Consider the following 17,163-nt stretch of genomic DNA (forward strand, 5'->3'; position numbering starts at 1 on the left):
GATCACATCTGTGTTGTGCCCAACGCCATCCTCAGCAGTCGGCATCCCCATTTTATTTAACGTGCACGAGAATCCTCAAAGGCAAAGAGCCCTACCAAGGCTCCTTTATTGCTCAGAGAGAGGAAGAGTCCGGCTTGTAGTCACACAGCCAGGAAGGGACGGAGTCATAATTGGATAATTCGACGCTCTCCCTCTAATTCTCACAATCAGATCCAGAATAGGAGGATGACGAGGACAAAGCTGATTCCTTCCCGGTCTGGCCGAGAGGCAACCCACACTCTGGTTTGAGAAGTCGAGGTGTCAGGGCCTCTGTTCCGACTGAGGGCGTGCAGTTTAGAAAAGATTCTCCCGAGCCCTGGGCCCCCCATCTACATCCCGCACATTATCCCAGGCCACCTCTTGCAGTCCAACATCATGAAGCCTGGGAGAACCGGCCTGGCCACCAACACTGCGAGGGCAGGAGGTGGGGGCGAGGGGCACTGCCCAGCAAACATTTCTGGCTGTAATTCCAGTCTGGCCAATTTCTGCTTTTGCTAGGCCGAAATTGGGTGGAAGCTGAGGCAGAGAATTGGGAGGAGGTCAGGTTAGGATATGGATTCTGGGCCTTGTATCCAAGAGAGTGTAGTGAGTCTGTCCCAATTTTCTATCTGTAATCTTTTGATTAACCCTGGGCCAGTGTGGGTGACATATTTCAACCCAGCTGCGCTCGGCAGGCGGGGCCCAGCCCAGGCTTGCTGCTCGGTCTCCGTGGTCGTCAGCCTGGAAGCAGCTGTCACTCAGAGCCTGGCTTGTCTCTAAGCCAGGAGGGGTGTTGGATTGCAGGAAGCTCGCAACGCTCTTGGGCTCATCTCTTCTGCCCATACATCATGGGCGCAGCAATCACGGCCTGTCATCGCAAACTCATGGGAGCCGCAGAGGCGTGGTCATCACCCTCCTCCACGGAGGGCTGCTTATTCCCTGGGGGCCTTGCAAGCATCCTGATCATTCATCCAGTCCTGTTCCTGTGAGCTACCCACTCTTACTCCCAGCCTAGACTCAGAGAGGCTGAATAACTTGCCAAGGTCACCAAGCCAGAACTGCGACTCAGAAGACCCGAGCTGGCTCCTCAGCACTGCCATCCCCTGTGTTGGGCTGGACTGCGCCCTGCTCAAATTCAGACGCTGAGGCCCTAGTCCTCAGTGAGGCTGTAGGAGGTCATGAAAATTTGATTGGTTTTGTAAAGGGTTTATTTATTCATTTGAAAGGCAGAATCACAGAGAAAAAGGGAGAGAGAGAGAGAGAGGGAGGAAGAGGGAGGGGGGTGGAGAGAGAAAGAGATCTTCCATTTGCTGGTTCACTTATCCACTGGCCACAACGTCCAGGTGTGAGCCACTCCAAAGCCAGGAGCTAGAAACTCCATCTGTGTCTCCCATGTAGGTGGCAGGGGCGCAAGCACTTGGGCCGTCATCTGCTGCTTTCCCAGACGCACTAGCGGGGAGCTGGGTCAGAAGCAGAAGTGGGGCAGCTGGAACCGGAACTGTCACCCTGATAGGGTGGGCGGGCATCTCGGGTGATGGTTTAAGCAGCTCCACAACACCGAGCCCTAAAGTTTGATTCTTGATTTGTTCCTGCCATGAAATGGAGGGAGAAACCTTGCTTTGAGAGAGGACCGGCTGTGGAAAGGCTCCTCCGTGGTGGCCTGAAGTGACCAGCGAGTCCCTGGCAAAGGCCTCTAGGGCTACTGACACAGCTGGCTCCCCACCCCGGCTCCCCTGCGGCACTTGCAGGCATCCTGGGTCATGATTTTTAGAGTTCATCCGATTCCAAACCCGGTACTGCTGTTTACAAGCTGCATGACCTTGGGAAGTTCTGAGAAGGTCACTCCTTTGAGCCGTGCTTTCTCACCTGTGAAGTGGACACAATCCTGCCCCATCCCACTGGTGTGTTAAAGCAATGCATTGAAAGTGTCCAGTGTGGGCCGGCGCCGCGGCTCACTAGGCTAATGCTCCGCCTTGCGGCGCCGGCACACCGGGTTCTAGTCCCGGTCGGGGCACCGGATTCTGTCCCGGTTGCCCCTCTTCCAGGCCAGCTCTCTGCTGTAGCCAGGGAGTGCAGTGGAGGATGGCTCAAGTCCTTGGGCCCTGCGCCCCATGGGAGACCAGGATAAGTACATGGCTCCTGCCATCGGATCAGTGCGGTGCGCCGGCCGCAGCGCGCCGGCCGCGGTGGCCATTGGAGGGTGAACCAATGGCAAAGGAAGACCTTTCTCTCTGTCTCTCTCTCTCTCTCACTGGCCACTCTGCCTGTCAAAAAAATAAATAAATAAATAAAAGAAAGAAAGTGTCCAGTGCAGTGCTTGCATCTAGGAAGGGCTCAGCCATAATGGGATGGCTTTGCTGCTATTCATCATTACTATCGAAAAAGCCTCAGCTTAAGTCTCTTCTCAATGCATTTTTGTCAAACCAAGGACCTCCCAGGTCTCAGAAAACAGCTGGTTGGTTGAAATCACCCACGAGTGAGAGGAGGGGTCCGAGACGCCTCCTGGATTCCCTTTCCCCACGTGCAATCTGAGCACTCACAACAAAGGGTCTTGTTGCAGGGACGCAGACAGGAGAGCCAGCACTGTGTTCAGAGACTGAACTCAACATCTAGAACTTCCCAAGTCAGCCTGGGACGCGCCTTCTCCATCCCTGCCTCCTCCACAGCCAGGACTCTGATACTGATGCAAAAGAGGAGGGGGTGGTAGGGTCATCGCTTTGTGTAGTGTCCACCCAGAGACCACCGGAAGGAAGCTATGACCTGAATGTCATGGCGATGAACAGGGCCTAGGACAGACTTCCCAAGGACACCTCCAGCCTGGAGGGGACAAGCTGGCCCCAGACCAAGCAGGCAGGTCCTGGTGTGTAGACCACTTAACGCTTTTCAAATTGAAGACTGAAAACTAGAGGAGCTGCTCTTGCCTGGGGGCCCTCTGTCGCCCACGGCTCTGCGACGTAGAGATTTAGACACAGGACTCCCCCGCGCTGGTTTACCTTGCACGTTGAAGTCTGCTGGGGTGAGCTGTTGGGAGTCTAATGGTGGCCACTCTGTGCGTGGAAGTCAAGGCCACGGCTGCACAGTGACCAGCAGGAGTGACTGCCTTAGTGCTCCGCCCCCAGGCTTTTCAGTGTAGAAGAAGCTGAGGGCAGAGCGAGGAAGCCCCTGGAACAAGATGCCTTCGAGGTAGGGGCTCCCTGGCTGGTGTCTGGGGTCACAGCGATGAAGGGTGACCTGGGCCCCTCCTGGAGGACATAGCTGCCGAACAGGTGGCTCTTCAAGTCCACACAGTCGGGGACTCATAGGCTGCAACTTCAGCTCTGCATGCTCACCCTCACAGCCTCACGTTTAGGGGGCACTTCCAAGTCTCTCTCTTGGCTCTTTTTTTTTTTTAAGATTTATTTATTTATCTGAAAGGCAGAGTTACACAGAGAGAGGAGAGGCAGAGAGAGAGAGAGAGAGAGAGAGAGAGAGGTCTTCCATCCAATGGTTCACTCCCCAATTGGCCACAACGGCCAGAGGTGCACCAATCCGAAGCCAGGAACCAGGAGCTTCTTCTGGGTCTCCCACGCGGGTGCAGGGGCCCAAGGACTTGGGCCATCTTCTACTGCTTTCCCAGGCCACAGCAGAGAGCTGGATTGGAAGTGGAGCAGCTGGGATATGAACCACTGCCCATGTAGGATGCTGGCGCTTCAGGCGGAGGCTTTACCCACTATGCCACAGCACCAGCCCCTTAGCTCTTTCCTTAAGCTTCAGACCCAAGTGACTCCTGTGAGCTTGCTGGGGGACAGGGGCCATGTGTTAGTTATGTGTTAGAATGCCCAAAACTCAGCATGTGGCTTGCACGGAGTGGCCTGGCTGAGGGCGGGGGGAGATCACCAGACCCTTTCATTGGCATGTCGTTCCATAGCCTCTACTCAACCCGTGGAAAACCGGAGCAGGCCTCCGTCTCCTGACTTCACTACTTCTCTTTATACGGCCTCAGCCTCGAGCCTTGAATTCCCTCCGTCTGTTCCTCCCTTTCCATTCTTTCTCAGCACCATCCCTGAAGCCCAAGCCTTTCACAATCTCACCTGCTTTATTGCATTTCTTTCCATTTCTCCCCCCTCCCATCTCCTCCTTACCATGGCCAAAGAGGTGGGCTATCCACAATCCTTTGATCTAGGAGCCCTACTTCTAGAAATCTATCCTAAGGAAATCACCAGATATGTATGCACAGCCTTCTATTCAGAAATGTTCATCATTGTTTTACTGCATTATTTATAATAGCGAAAAATTGAAGACAAACTAAACTTCAGTTGAAAAATAGAGTATTAAATAAATTGTTTCATCTATCCAGTAGGATAATAAGTCACTGAAAAATTGTTTTTAGGCCCATTTAATAACATGCAGAAATGCTATTGATGTACCAGATGGAAGAGTGATAATAGAAAACAATGTGGTTCCAATCAGCGAATGGTTGATTGTATGTATGGAACAAGTAAGATAGGAAAGAAATAAGCTTAAATATTAGCATGGATTTTCTTTGGGGTTAGGGTTCTTTTTTGTTAGTACTTCTTGACACCTCTATATGCCTACACTGCATTCAATAAGCATGCATAAAGATATCATCTTGATTTTATAATTCTCAATACCATCAATAACTGTGGAGCTCTTGCTGTCGCTCCCTGTTAGAATATACCCCAAACTGCGGGGTCTGACAATCCTGGGAGCACAGGCCACTTCCTGTTCCTGTCTCCCCCTCCCCCTACCATGCCCATACTCCCTGGGCCAAACTGGTGCCTACACTTCATGTTTAATATTCCTGAGCCTAACCCTCAAATGGTTCACACACACACACATGTTACATAGCCACATATAGAGACAGACAGAGAAAGAGAGAGGGTGCAAATATGGCAAAATATTGATAATCTTGGGTAAACAAAGGTAAAAGGCACATACGTTCACAATTTTGCAAGTCTTCTCTGTTGGACATTTTCAAAATGAAAAGCTGGTAAGAATAAAGGAACAGTAGCCAACAGTCTTTAAGTACATGGGCTCTGCACGATAGACTCAGTTTTACTGCCTGCTAATTGAGCAGTTGTGGCCCTAGCAGGTTACTTACTTTCTCAGCCTCGGATTCTTCATCAGCAGAATGAGGAGAATGAAAACCCTAGGGAATTAACTCCCTATAGTTTCCTGGTGTGCAAACAACTTGGCAAGGAGTCTGGCATACCCTCAGCCATTGGAACTGTTGTCTTCAGTGTTCAATACAAAAACCAAATTCTTAATGATGCGTTACACTTGACCTCCCTGCACTACTCAAGCCTGAATACTAAAGAATGTGCTGTAGATTTGCGATCTTCTGCTTGCATGCTTCCCTTTCTGTCTCTGACCAGAGAACTGCCAGAAAACAGTGCTGGGGGACAGCACCAGGGCGTAGCAGGTAAAACTACCACCTGTTGTGCTGGCATACAATCTGGGCACTGATCTGAGTCTTGGCTGCTAATGCAGGAAAAGCAGCAGAAAATGGCCCAAGTGCATGGACCCCTGTACCCACATGGGAGACCCAGATGAAGTTCCTTGCTCCTGGCTTTGGCCTGGCCCAGTTCTGGTTGTTGTGGTCACGTGGCTGCGGGGGTGGGGGTGAGAGGTGTGAGTAAGCAAATGGAAGCCCTCTCTTTCCCTGATTTTCAAATAATAAATAAATCTTTTTTTTTTTTTTTTGACAGGCAGAATGGACAGTGAGAGAGAGAGAGACAGAGAGAAAGGTCTTCCTTTGCCGTTGGTTCACCCTCCAATGGCCACCGGGGCCAGCGCGCTGTGGCTGGCACACCACGCTAATCCGATGACAGGAGCCAGGTACTTATCCTGGTCTCCCATGGGGCGCAGGGCCCAAGCACTTGGGCCATCCTCCACTGCACTCCCGGGCCACAGCAGAGAGCTGGCCTGGAAGAGGGGCAACCAGGACAGAATCCAGCGCCCCGACCGGGACTAGAACCCGGTGTGCCGGCGCTGCAAGGCAGAGCATTAGCCTAGTGAGTCGCGGCACCGGCCCAAATAATAAATAAATCTTTACAAGAAAAAGAGAACGCAGTGCCAGGTCCTCTTGGTATCCATATCTGCGGGTCGTGGCACAGATCCTAGCACAGAGGAGACAGGCAATGAGCACAAGAAACCCAAAAATGAGGAACTTGAAGGGTTCAAGTTGCACTGTAAAGAAAGTTCTTCTCATCAGGTACAAGTTGGTGATATTGCTGATGTAGCCACTCTCTTCCCATGGGCTTCTTTGAGATAAAGCATCACCTTGATAAAGTAGCTGTGGATACAGGCATCCTGGAGTTGGCATGAAAATGCAATTTAATTTTCAATTAAACCTGATTTCTGAGCCAAGGGATTTGCCTGACTCACACTGGGAGGATTATTTTGGCCAGATCTATTGTTATCATGGGTAATGACTCTCCCAAGAAGGGGACTCTCAAGGAAACTGGTGACCTCATGATGGTTCAGCAAGGCAGGCACATGGCCCTGTGGATAGAACTGCTATTCCTCAGGGGCTGAGGATTATGCAAGTAGATTCCAGAAAGTTCAAAGCAAAGGCAGGCAGTTTGTCCAGGGCAGAAATATTCAAGGAGTATGACTTGAGGGAGATAAGACAGTGCCAAGGTATGCACATAGGAAAGAGAGGTGGGGACACTTGGTACGGTGGTTGAAAGACTACTTGGGACACCCACGTCCCACTGCAGAGTGCCTGGTTTATGTCTTGTTCCTCACTTCTGATTCAGTGTCCTACTAATGAGTACCCTGGAAAGCAGCAGTTGATGGTCCAAGTACTTGTACTTGTTGCCACCCAACAGGGGAGACCTGGGTTGAGTTCCTCAGATCCTGTCTTCAGCATGGCCCATTCCTTTCTGTTGCAGACATTTGGAGAGTGAACCAACAGAAAATCCCTCTCTCTCTCTCTCTCCCTCCCCCCCATCCTCCTCTTCCCCCCTACCTTTTAAGTAAAATGAAAATAATTAAATTATTTATTTTAAAAAAAGAAAGGTGGGAGGTTGCTAGCTTAGAGAAGGTGGCAGTAGGAGGTCCTCCAAGATCCAACAGAAAGAATCTGTGTAATTGAGAGAGTTGATAGAATTATAATTGCTGGAAGAGAAAGCAAACTTTGTGGAGCATCTTTCTTGTTCCAGGCACTGGGCTGAGGGGTTCACATTCATTATTGCATTGAATCATCACACTCTACTCATTTTTCCATTGAGAAAATTGAAACTCAGGAAGATCAAACAAACTGTCCAAGAGCATAGACAAGCTAGATTGGAACTCCAGTTTTTCTGTGCTTTCCTCCATGCAGGCTGCCTGTCCAAGGACATAGTGAGGGGCCACACTGAGCTGAAGCTCACCCCGACAAATGTGAAGAATGGGACAAAGGCCTTTAAAACAGCTAAGAATGTGGGAGTACTTCAGAAAGATCATGGAAAAGTAGAATTAAAAGATCAATTTATTTTGGTGAAAAACTTTAGAAATACATGTACTATTTTTTCATATTACACATTTTCTCAGGAACTTTCGAAAACTCAGGGTAAAGTATGGCTGGGCTTGCTTGGGGATAATGGAAGGGCAAACAGCACCCTTTCCCTTCTGCTTTGCTCCCGTCTTCCACACAAGGAGTGAGACCTGAGAAATGGGTGCAAGTGGCTCAGCATGGCCAGGAGGCTCACATGAGGTCAGGAGCCTGAAACCAATGTGGTTCCCACCTGTGGCTCCAAGTGTTGGGAACACCCAAGAGAGATTATTGAGGAACTACAGCAAACAGAGTCAAAAATTTAGAGATCAAGAAGGTGTTACATGGCCTAATGGTTATTAATGATAACAAAAAGAGGATTTTAAGCTGTCAACTCTTTTTTTTTTTTTTTTTTTTTGGGACAGGCAGAATGGATAGTGAGAGAGGGAGACAGAGAGAAAGGTCTTCCTTTTGCCATTGGTTCACCCTCCAATGGCCGCCACGGCTGGCGCACTGCGGCAGGCGCACCGCGCTGATCCAAAGGCAGGAGCCAGGTACTTCTCCTGGTCTCCCATGGGGTGCAGGGCCCAAGCACTTGGGCCATCCTCCACTGCCTTCCCGAGCCACAGCAGAGAGCTGGCCTGGAAGAGGGGCAACCGGGACAGAATCCGGCACCCCGACCGGGACTAGAACCCGGTGTGCCGGCCCCGCTAGGTGGAGGATTAGCTTAGTGAGCTGCGGCGCCGGTAAGCTGTCAACTCTTGAACAAATTCTAGAGTGCATTATCACCCTCATGGTTTTGGAAATTTAGAAAGCAGGGTCAGTGAGAGAAGGGTGGGGCTGAAAGACCAGACTGGCTTCTGTTCTGCTGCTTAGTAAAGCGACCAGTCCAAGGCCACTGGGACTGTATCATGCTTGGGTTTGAGTTGGGTGCTACAGGAGCATGGATTCTGGCAGACTGTAGCTGGCCTTGCAGCCGCTGTCAATCTTGTTGGTGCCCACATGATCTTTGCTGGACCTCCTCCTACTTACACTTGCACACGGGCATCACCTCAATCTACTGACTCTGGAGAGCTATTAGAGAGCTTCAGCCCAGGCTCTAACAGACTCGCAGTGTGTGATTTTGTCCTTCTGGCATTTTTCATCATTGATATGGGATAGAGACTACAGGACAAGATTTCCCCCTGGTTAGTCCAGATTTGAATCCCAGCTTTGCTATTGACTAACTTCTTTTTTTTTTCTTAAAGATGAAATTTTTTTTAAAGATCTATCTATTTGTTTGAAAGTCAGAGTTACACAGAGAGAGAAGGAGAGGAAGAGAGAGAGAGAGAGAGAGAGAGAGAGGTCTTCCATCCACTGGTTCACTTCCCAGTTGGCTGCAACAACCAAAGCTGCACCTATCCAAAGCCAGGAGCTAGGAGCTTCCTCCAGGTCTTCTCACACAGGTGCAGGGGCCCAAGGACTTGGGCCATCCTCTACTGCTTTCCCAGGTCCAAGGACTTGGGCCATCCTCTACTGCTTTCCCAGGCCATATCAGAAAGCTGCATCGGAAGTGGAGCAGCCGGGACTCGAACCGGTGCCCATATGGGATGCTGGCACTGCAGGCGGCAGCTTTACCCTCCACACCACAGCGCCGTCCCCTATTTTCTAACTTCTAACCTTGGGCAAGTTCAGGTTTTTCCCTGGTGCCTCAGCAGCCGCTCCTATGAAATGAAGATACTAATAATAAACTCCAAGGCTGTTGTTAGTATTAAATGAGCTCGGCATGGCATAGCTTGGCTCAGACCCCAGCCTTACAGGTGCTCCACGAATGTCAGTTCTTATTGCTCTTAAGGATGACAGGTTCTTATGTGGCAGTTATTCGTTAGCTATGCCCTGATATGGAAGTGGCTGCATCTTGGGATAGTAGGTTATTTATCAAAAGAGTGTTGATGCACACTGTCACTAAACAGAAATGTACAGAGATCGCGATGGAATGTTTCCATTGACAATACTTCTGACACCACGTAGCAGGAATTTTTTCCTCCAGATACCAATCATTTCTGAGTTTTCTACAATTTAATTCGATTTTCACACTAACTTCCAAGGCTTAGCACAGACTCCGCAGATTAAGGCTCAGTCCCACAAGACTTCAGATTCCAGCCACCAATGGATTGCCCAGGCCACACATGTTCTGCCTGGTTAACAAGGGGTTCCCACGACTTCTTACCCCTTCAGGTTTGATAACTCACTAGAACAATCCACAGAACTTGAGAAAATACTTTACTTCCTATTACAGCGGCTCCTTTATCCTTGGAGAATGCATTCCAAGAGCCCCAGTGGATGCCTAAATCCACAGACAGTGCTGAATCTCTATGTGCTATACTTTTTCCTATGTATATGATGTTATTAACATATGTTACAGTTTAATTTACAAATTCAGCAGAGTCAGAAATTAACAACTACCAGTAAAATAGAATAGCTAGAATAACGTACTGTAATAAAAGTTATGTCAGTGTTCTCAAGCTATCTGACTGTACTTAGCTCACCTTTGTTGTGATGTTGTGAGAGGATACTGTGCCCATGTGATGAGGCAGAGTGAGGAGCAAGATACAGGCATTGAGCTATGACAGAGGGGTTACCAGAACATGAGCACTGTGATACCATGGTCAGCCTGATAGCCAGGACAGCAAGACATCATGCAAATCAGAAGCACCCAAAACTTAAAATGATAAATTGTTTATTTCTGGAATTTTCCATTTAGTATTTTTGGACCTTAGTTGACAGGTAACTGAAACCAAAGAAAGCAAAACCACAGTTGGAGACAGGGAGGTTATTCTACTAGTTTATGTTAAAGGATACAACTTAGGAACAGCCACATGGAAGAGAGGCAGAGGGCAAGGTCTCCCTTCCCTGGAGGTTGCAAGGTGGAGCTGAAAGTTCCCAGCTTCTAATCAAGACTAGTTCTTCCTGGCAAGCAGCCCCCTAATCCCGTGGTTACTTGTGTGCCCACCAAGAGACACCTCACTAGAACAAATGATGCATGCATCACTTTGCTCACTCAGGAAATTACAAAGGTTTTAGGAGCTCTGGATCAGGCACCTCAGAGACAAAGAATGAATATATTTCTATGATACCGCAGAGAGCTCTGTACCACATTAGAAAGTGGAGCAGCACAAGATGGCCTTTGAAGCCCTGTGGACACTTAGAAAGCACAAGTTTGTGCAGGACAGGGGAGACCAATAGCAGGGACTCCAGAATGAGATAGGAGGACTCCATCCAACAATTTCACTGGGTATGGGGATAAAAGACAGGTCTTAAAGCTGCATGTGCTTAGCAAGCCCCTGCTTTCATTGTATGTGTATTGGAGGTGAAAGAGGTTGTTGTGGATGGTGGAGATTGTGAAGATCAAAGTCCCTCCACACCTCCTTTGATTCTGCAACCAGAGGAGGAGCAGTAATCTTTGGGCTGTGTCACAAACGTGGTCCAACATTCAGTTTGGAGTTATTAGCCTTGCTTCCGTATGACTCCCGTTGCCATCTTCCAGATCCTATAGGAAAGCTGGCTTGTGAACATGACTTTTGAAGAGCATGGAGGGAGAGTTGTGGGGATCTAGGCAGAAGTTAGGTTCTGCACTGAGATGACATGATAAGGATCCTGGAAAGCACTTGCGGACAGGAAGACAATCCATCAGCTAAACCATCTGTGGGAGTGGACACTGGGAGCCAGGAGTGATCTGGAAAACTAAAACCTTCCTCGTGGCCCTCACTGAAAATTGGCTGGATCCAGGGGAGGGCTTTGGTTTTCCACAGGGCACATTGTTGGAGGGACATGTGGCCTTGTCTTTGAATACAAGAGGCCACTGGTTCTAGAGTTTTGAAGCTCGGGACGTCTGCATACTCTTGAAAAATATCAAGGACTCAAAGTGCTTTGATATTTATAGGCTTTATCTATTGATAGTCAGCATTTTAGAAACTAAGAACTTTAAAAACATTGAATTTTAGGACCAGCGTTGTGGCACAGAATGTTAAACTTCTACTTTTAACTCCAATATCCCATATCAGAGCACTGGTTTGAGCTCCGGCTGCTCTGCTTTCCAGCTCCCTGCTAATGTGCCTGGGAAGGCAGCAGAAGACAATCCAGTCACTTGTGTCCCTGCCACCCATGTGGGAGACCTAATGTCAGCATACCTTGGGTCACCAGACTGCAAACTGCTGTGTTTGCCTTCTAATTGAAGCTGGTTTGTGAGAATACTCAGGGGCCTTTGAGTTGCCTCTTGGCTTTGTTGTGATGTTGTGGCCATTTGGGAAGTGAACCAGCATTGGAAGATTCTCTCTCTGTAATTCTGCCTTTCAAATAAATAAAATAATCCTTTAAAAAATGACGGAGAACTAGCATTTTTGTAATGGTAGAGATGGAGAAAGCAGAAAGAGATACACAACTTATTTAAAGAAATATTGGCTCAGCCCTGGGTGTTGTGGCCATTTGGGAAATGAACCACCAATGGAAGGTCACTTTCTCTGTTCCTCCCTCTCTCTATTACTCTGCCTTCCCAATAAATAATTATTTAAAACATATTGAACTCAAATGTATTTATTTTAAAATATTAATAAATCCATTATGTACTAGCAAAAGTACCTTATTTTTGTGACAATCATATTTTCCAAAAAATACTTTATTGGGAGAAATTGTGGAGTTTTTAGACATTTTTTTGAAAACCTCTTTAATATATGGCTTAATTATGGTCTGCATTCAGTCTAATGTAATGCCTCACATCATATCACCTCTGGAAAATCCCACTGCATGCTCATGGGAGAGTGAGTGAAAGAGACAAATACCATCTTGGCCTTGTTACAGAAACAATATTTTCCCTACAAGCCTTCACTTTGGGAACTGCTTTGCTCAACTGGAATAAATTTCTCCACTTCCCTGACCTTTCTTGGGTCTTCCTCTTTTCTCTCTGGTGAAGTGTGGTCAGTTGCATGTGTTCAAATGCTATCTCCCAAATAGTTTATAAAATCCCAGCTCCCCAAACTGCAAGACTAACTCAAAGGCCTCTAAGTATTTGCCTCAATTAGAAGGCAAATACAGCAGTTTGCACTCTGGTGATCCAAGGTGTGTTGGCATTAGGAGAAACTTTAGACGAATTGTGTTTTTTTTTTTTTCTTTTTAAAGCAGAGTGACAGAGGCGGGGGGGGGGGAGATAGATCTTTTTTTTCTTTTCTTCTCTCTCTCTCTAAAGATTTACTTTTTACTTGAGAGGCAGACTTACAAAGAGAGGGAGAAACAGAGAGGTCTTCCATCTGCTGGTTCACTCCCCAAATGGCCACCATGACCGGAGCTGCGCCGATCCAAAGCCAGGAGCCAGGAGCTTCTTCAGGGTCTCCCACATGGGTGCAGGGGCCCAACGGCTTGGACCATCTACTACTGCTTTCCAGGCCATCGCAGAGAGCTGGACTGGAAGTGGAACAGTAGGGACTCGAACTGGTGTCTATACGGGATGCCGGTGCCATAGGTGGATGCTTAACCTACTACTCCACAGTGCCGGCCCGTAGAAGAATTTCTGGTGCAGAGGGGCAGCCGGCATCATTTCAGTAAGTCACAAAAACAGTGATATTGTATTGCATGATTTTAAGCTGGGTTCTGTTCTCCAGTGTATGAAGGAAGCCCTTAGTGATAGTGACTAAGAGAGCAGGGAGGAAGAGTGGCAAGAAGAGACAAGATCCCAGGAGAAAGGTGCTGTGCCACCAGATTCATCTCTCTGGTCCTCCCCAGCCTTTCAGCTTAATGGAGAGTGCATGGGCCATAAAACGGAAGTAAGTCTTTGCCTTCTGAGCTCTCCAGAAACAGAAGGGACCCTTGTTGCTTTCTCCCTCTAATCGCAGGTTGAGCTGATGAACTGAAGCTTCATCCGAGACCTGGCACCCTGGATGTCCCACAGTCGGGGGTCATATGTCAGGGGCACAGAGGTCACTCTGCCCCTGCCTCCACCATGTGCTCTGTGTTCTGGCAGGGCACCTTGGGAAGTGGCCCGGTCACCTCTCAGGTGTGCGTCACGGGCTCAGCAGGGGAAAGTCCAAAAGGGTAGAAATTCTAGACGCTCCTTAGCAGTGAGAGACTAAGAATGGACGAGGGCTCTCCACTCCCAGGCTGCCTCTCTTCCCCAGAGCATTTTTCCTCAGTGTCCCACGGCATCACGCTTATGTGCCCATTATTTCACACTCACCCGGCACACGAAGCTCTGGCAACAGCGAGCCGGGGTGGGATTTGCTAGAAGTAGGCCAGCCTGCTGATGGAGGAGAACATTGGTCTCAAACACTCGGAGGTTTTTGCTTAATAATGCATGGGGATTGGGGGCAGATGAGGCATCCCCAAGTACATCTTTTCCCAGAAGTACGCGGTCTTTCCCCGCCCCCAACAAGGGCTGTTTGGATATTCGTAGTTTCTGTGTATTTCAGTCCTAAGTGCAGGTGCAAGAGAGACATGTGAAGAAGCCCAAGGAAGTCAGATGCCTTGTTGGGACTTTCTTATTCCTCTTCTTCTTTAAAGTTAAAATTGAACTTTTGAGATCATTGTAAGTTTGCATATAGTTGGAAGAATAGTAGAGAGAGATCTCATGGACCTTTGACCTCATTTCCCCTGATAGTAATAGCTTGCAAAGCTATAGCACAGATCACAAGTGAGACTTTCTTAAAAGACTCAACGGATCCTTGAGACTTGCCTGGTCCCAGAAGGGAGGAACCGTGGGGCAAGGTGAGCTACTTCCTCTTGGAAGGAAAGTGCACCAGATAGAGACCTGGAGGGCCCAGAGGTACAGCAGGTTCCCTTGAGGGAAGTGAAGATACTGGCGTAGATTCCAGGATACCAACCACAACACACGCACACAACTGCTCGCACCCTGACTTGCATTTGGGCATCACTGGGATCCAATGCTGGTTCCTAACTGACCCTTTTGGGTAGCTGTGGCTGTGTCATTCATCCCTTCAGCTGGGTCTGCTCCCATGCCGTGGTGAGATGGACTTGCTTCCCAGCTCCCTGCTTCCTATGTAGATGGTCTTGGCTCCTCCATTTTTTGTAGTAGCTTATATAGCACTTACAGGTGTCAGTCACTATCCTAGGACATTTTCACAATAAATCATTTAATATAGTCGTATAAGGGAAATGTTATTATTATTTCCTATTTTACAAGTGAAGAGATAGAGCTCAGAGAGGTTAATTTGTTTGGCCAAAGTCATCCAGTGAATGTCAGGGTTGGATATTTGAGCCCAGTCAGAAGCCTTGCCCAGTCCCCATACTTAACCACTATCCTCTTCCTCTATTGCTTTTCCTCTTCCAGGAAGTGGGGTCGGTAGTACCTCAGAGTTTTCACAAGGCAATACTCAGCACAGTGTCCGGTACAAAATAAATAAGCTAGGAGAGAACGCGATAGCTGGGATGACTTCTGGAAGCTTCTGAGTATGCATAACTTATGGACATCAGCAACAATAGTCTCCATGTCTGGCCACCTACTATGTGCCAACCCTTTCAGCCCTTCCAACTCCCCAAACATAGGAGTGCCTCTTTTATGGATGAAGAGAGATGAAACGCGGCCGTGGTAGAGACAGGATTCATACCCATGGGCTCTATCTTAGACTCACAGGACCAGAAAGATCTTCAGGAAGACCAGCCAGACTTCACGGCCACCTCAGGACCTCTGTACCACATGTCACTTATGCACTCTGGAAAGCCTAGTGGAAAGGCCCTGGTTCCCTAAGCTACATGCTCCAGAATCGCCCGCAGCCCCTGTTAAGAGCACAGAGCATTGCCTCCACCCTGTGCAGGGGTCTGGCTCTCTATGGCAGGCGTGTGGACTTGAGAATCTGCATTTCTCACAAGTGACCATGGAATCCTGAAGTTGCTGGTCCAGGGACCACACTTTGAGTACCACTGCTCTAGGAAAACTTGGAGCGTGTCCTAGTCCATGTTCTGTTGGTATAACTGAATCACTCAGACTGAGCAGTTCAGAAAGAAATGAGATTTGTTTCTTCCAGTTCTGGCATCTGGGATGCCCCGGAGCATGGCACTGGCATCAGCCGGGCACCTGACAAGGGCCTTTGCGGTGCACCCTAGCAGAGGGAGTCGGGGAGGAGAGAGCAAGCTTCTAGCTTAGGTCTCTCTTCCTCTCCTTGAAAGCCACTACACCATCATGTGGACCTCATGACCTCATCTAACTCTGCTGACCCCCTCAGTGGCCCCTTCTCCAAACACCGGCAACACAGACTTCTCAGGATTAAGTCACACATGACCTTGGCTGGGAAGGAGGGAAAGGCAAACCCTAGCAGAAGGGCTGTGGTGGAGGTGATGTCCTCCTCCAATTGTTCCCATTCCAGACCTGAGCCTGGCTTCCCAGCTCAGAGTCCAGGTATTTTCCTGTGATGCACCTTCATCCACGTGGCCCTTATGCTTGGGCGTTCTCAATAGCCTGCCTCCCACTGGGACTAGAACTCAGGAGCCCCTCTAGCTCCCAGGGAATGGAAACTCAGGCTTTGAACTTGGCCAGAGTAATAGCTACTGTTGCTTTTTTTTTTTTTTTTTTTTGACAGGCAGAATGGACAGTGAGAGACAGAGACAGAGAGAAAGGTTTTCCTTTGCCGTTGGTTCACCCTCCAATGGCCACCGCTGCGCGGCCGGTGCACCACGTTGATCCAAAGGCAGGAGCCAGGTACTTCTCCTGGTCTCCCATGGGGTGCAGGGCCCAAGGGCTTGGGCCATCCTCCACTGCACTCCCTGGCCACAGCAAAGAGTTTGCCGGAAGAGGGGTAACCGGGACAGAATCCGGCACCCCGACAGGGACTAGAACCCGGTGTGCTGGCGCTGCAAGGTGGAGGATTAGCCTGGTGAGCCGCGGCGCCGGCCTTTTTTTTTTTTTTTTTTTTTTTCTGTTGCTTTTCTGATTAAAAACAAAATGCAACACAAGCTTCTCATGGTAGAAAATTTAGAAAAGTCCAGAAATAAAAAGGGAAACAAAAAAGAAAATTAGAATTCACCACCACCACACAGTTAACGTTTTGAAATGTTTTTTACATTTTGTTACAGTCTTTGGTTATTTTGCAGACACGACCACAGATTGAAAATATTTGGGGGCCGGCGCCGCGGCTCACTAGGCTAATCCTCCGCCTAGCGGCGCCGGCACACCGCGTTCTAGTCCCGGTCGGGGCGCCGGATTCTGTCCCGGTTGCCCCTCTTCCAGGCCAGCCCTCTGCTGTGGCCAGGGAGTGCAGTGGAGGATGGCCCAAGTGCTTGGGCCCTGCACCCCATGGGAGACCAGGATAAGTACCTGGCTCCTGGCTCCTGCCATCGGATCAGCGCGGTGCGCCGGCCGCAGCGCGCCGGTCGCGGCGGCCATTGGAGGGTGAACCAACGGCAAAAGGAAGACCTTTCTCTCTGTCTCTCTCTCTCACTGTCCACTCTGCCTGTCAAAAAAAAAAAAAGAAAAGAAAAAAAAAAGAAAATATTTGGGAAAAAATTGCATCTGTACTGAATATCTGTAAAATTTTTTCTTATCATTATTCCCTAAACAATGCAGTACAACAATTATTACACAGCATTTACTTTGTATTCAGTATTACAATCATCTAGAGATTATTTAAAACACACAGGAGGATGTGTGCAGGTTCTATACAAGTCCAATGCCATTTTATAGAAGGGAC

General features: G+C 48.7%; 1 protein-coding gene across 1 annotated transcript in view; it reads left to right on the forward strand.

Annotated features, from left to right (window-relative positions):
* Positions 1 to 17,163, forward strand: part of KCNIP1 (potassium voltage-gated channel interacting protein 1) — a 337,463-nt gene that overhangs the window by 9,094 nt on the left and 311,206 nt on the right. The gene's annotated exons all lie outside the window — the stretch shown is intronic.

Source organism: Oryctolagus cuniculus, chromosome 6, assembly GCF_051225735.1.
Source record: "Oryctolagus cuniculus isolate XC-2025 breed Fujian yellow rabbit chromosome 6, ASM5122573v1, whole genome shotgun sequence".
In the NCBI taxonomy this organism is placed as follows: domain Eukaryota; kingdom Metazoa; phylum Chordata; class Mammalia; order Lagomorpha; family Leporidae; genus Oryctolagus; species Oryctolagus cuniculus.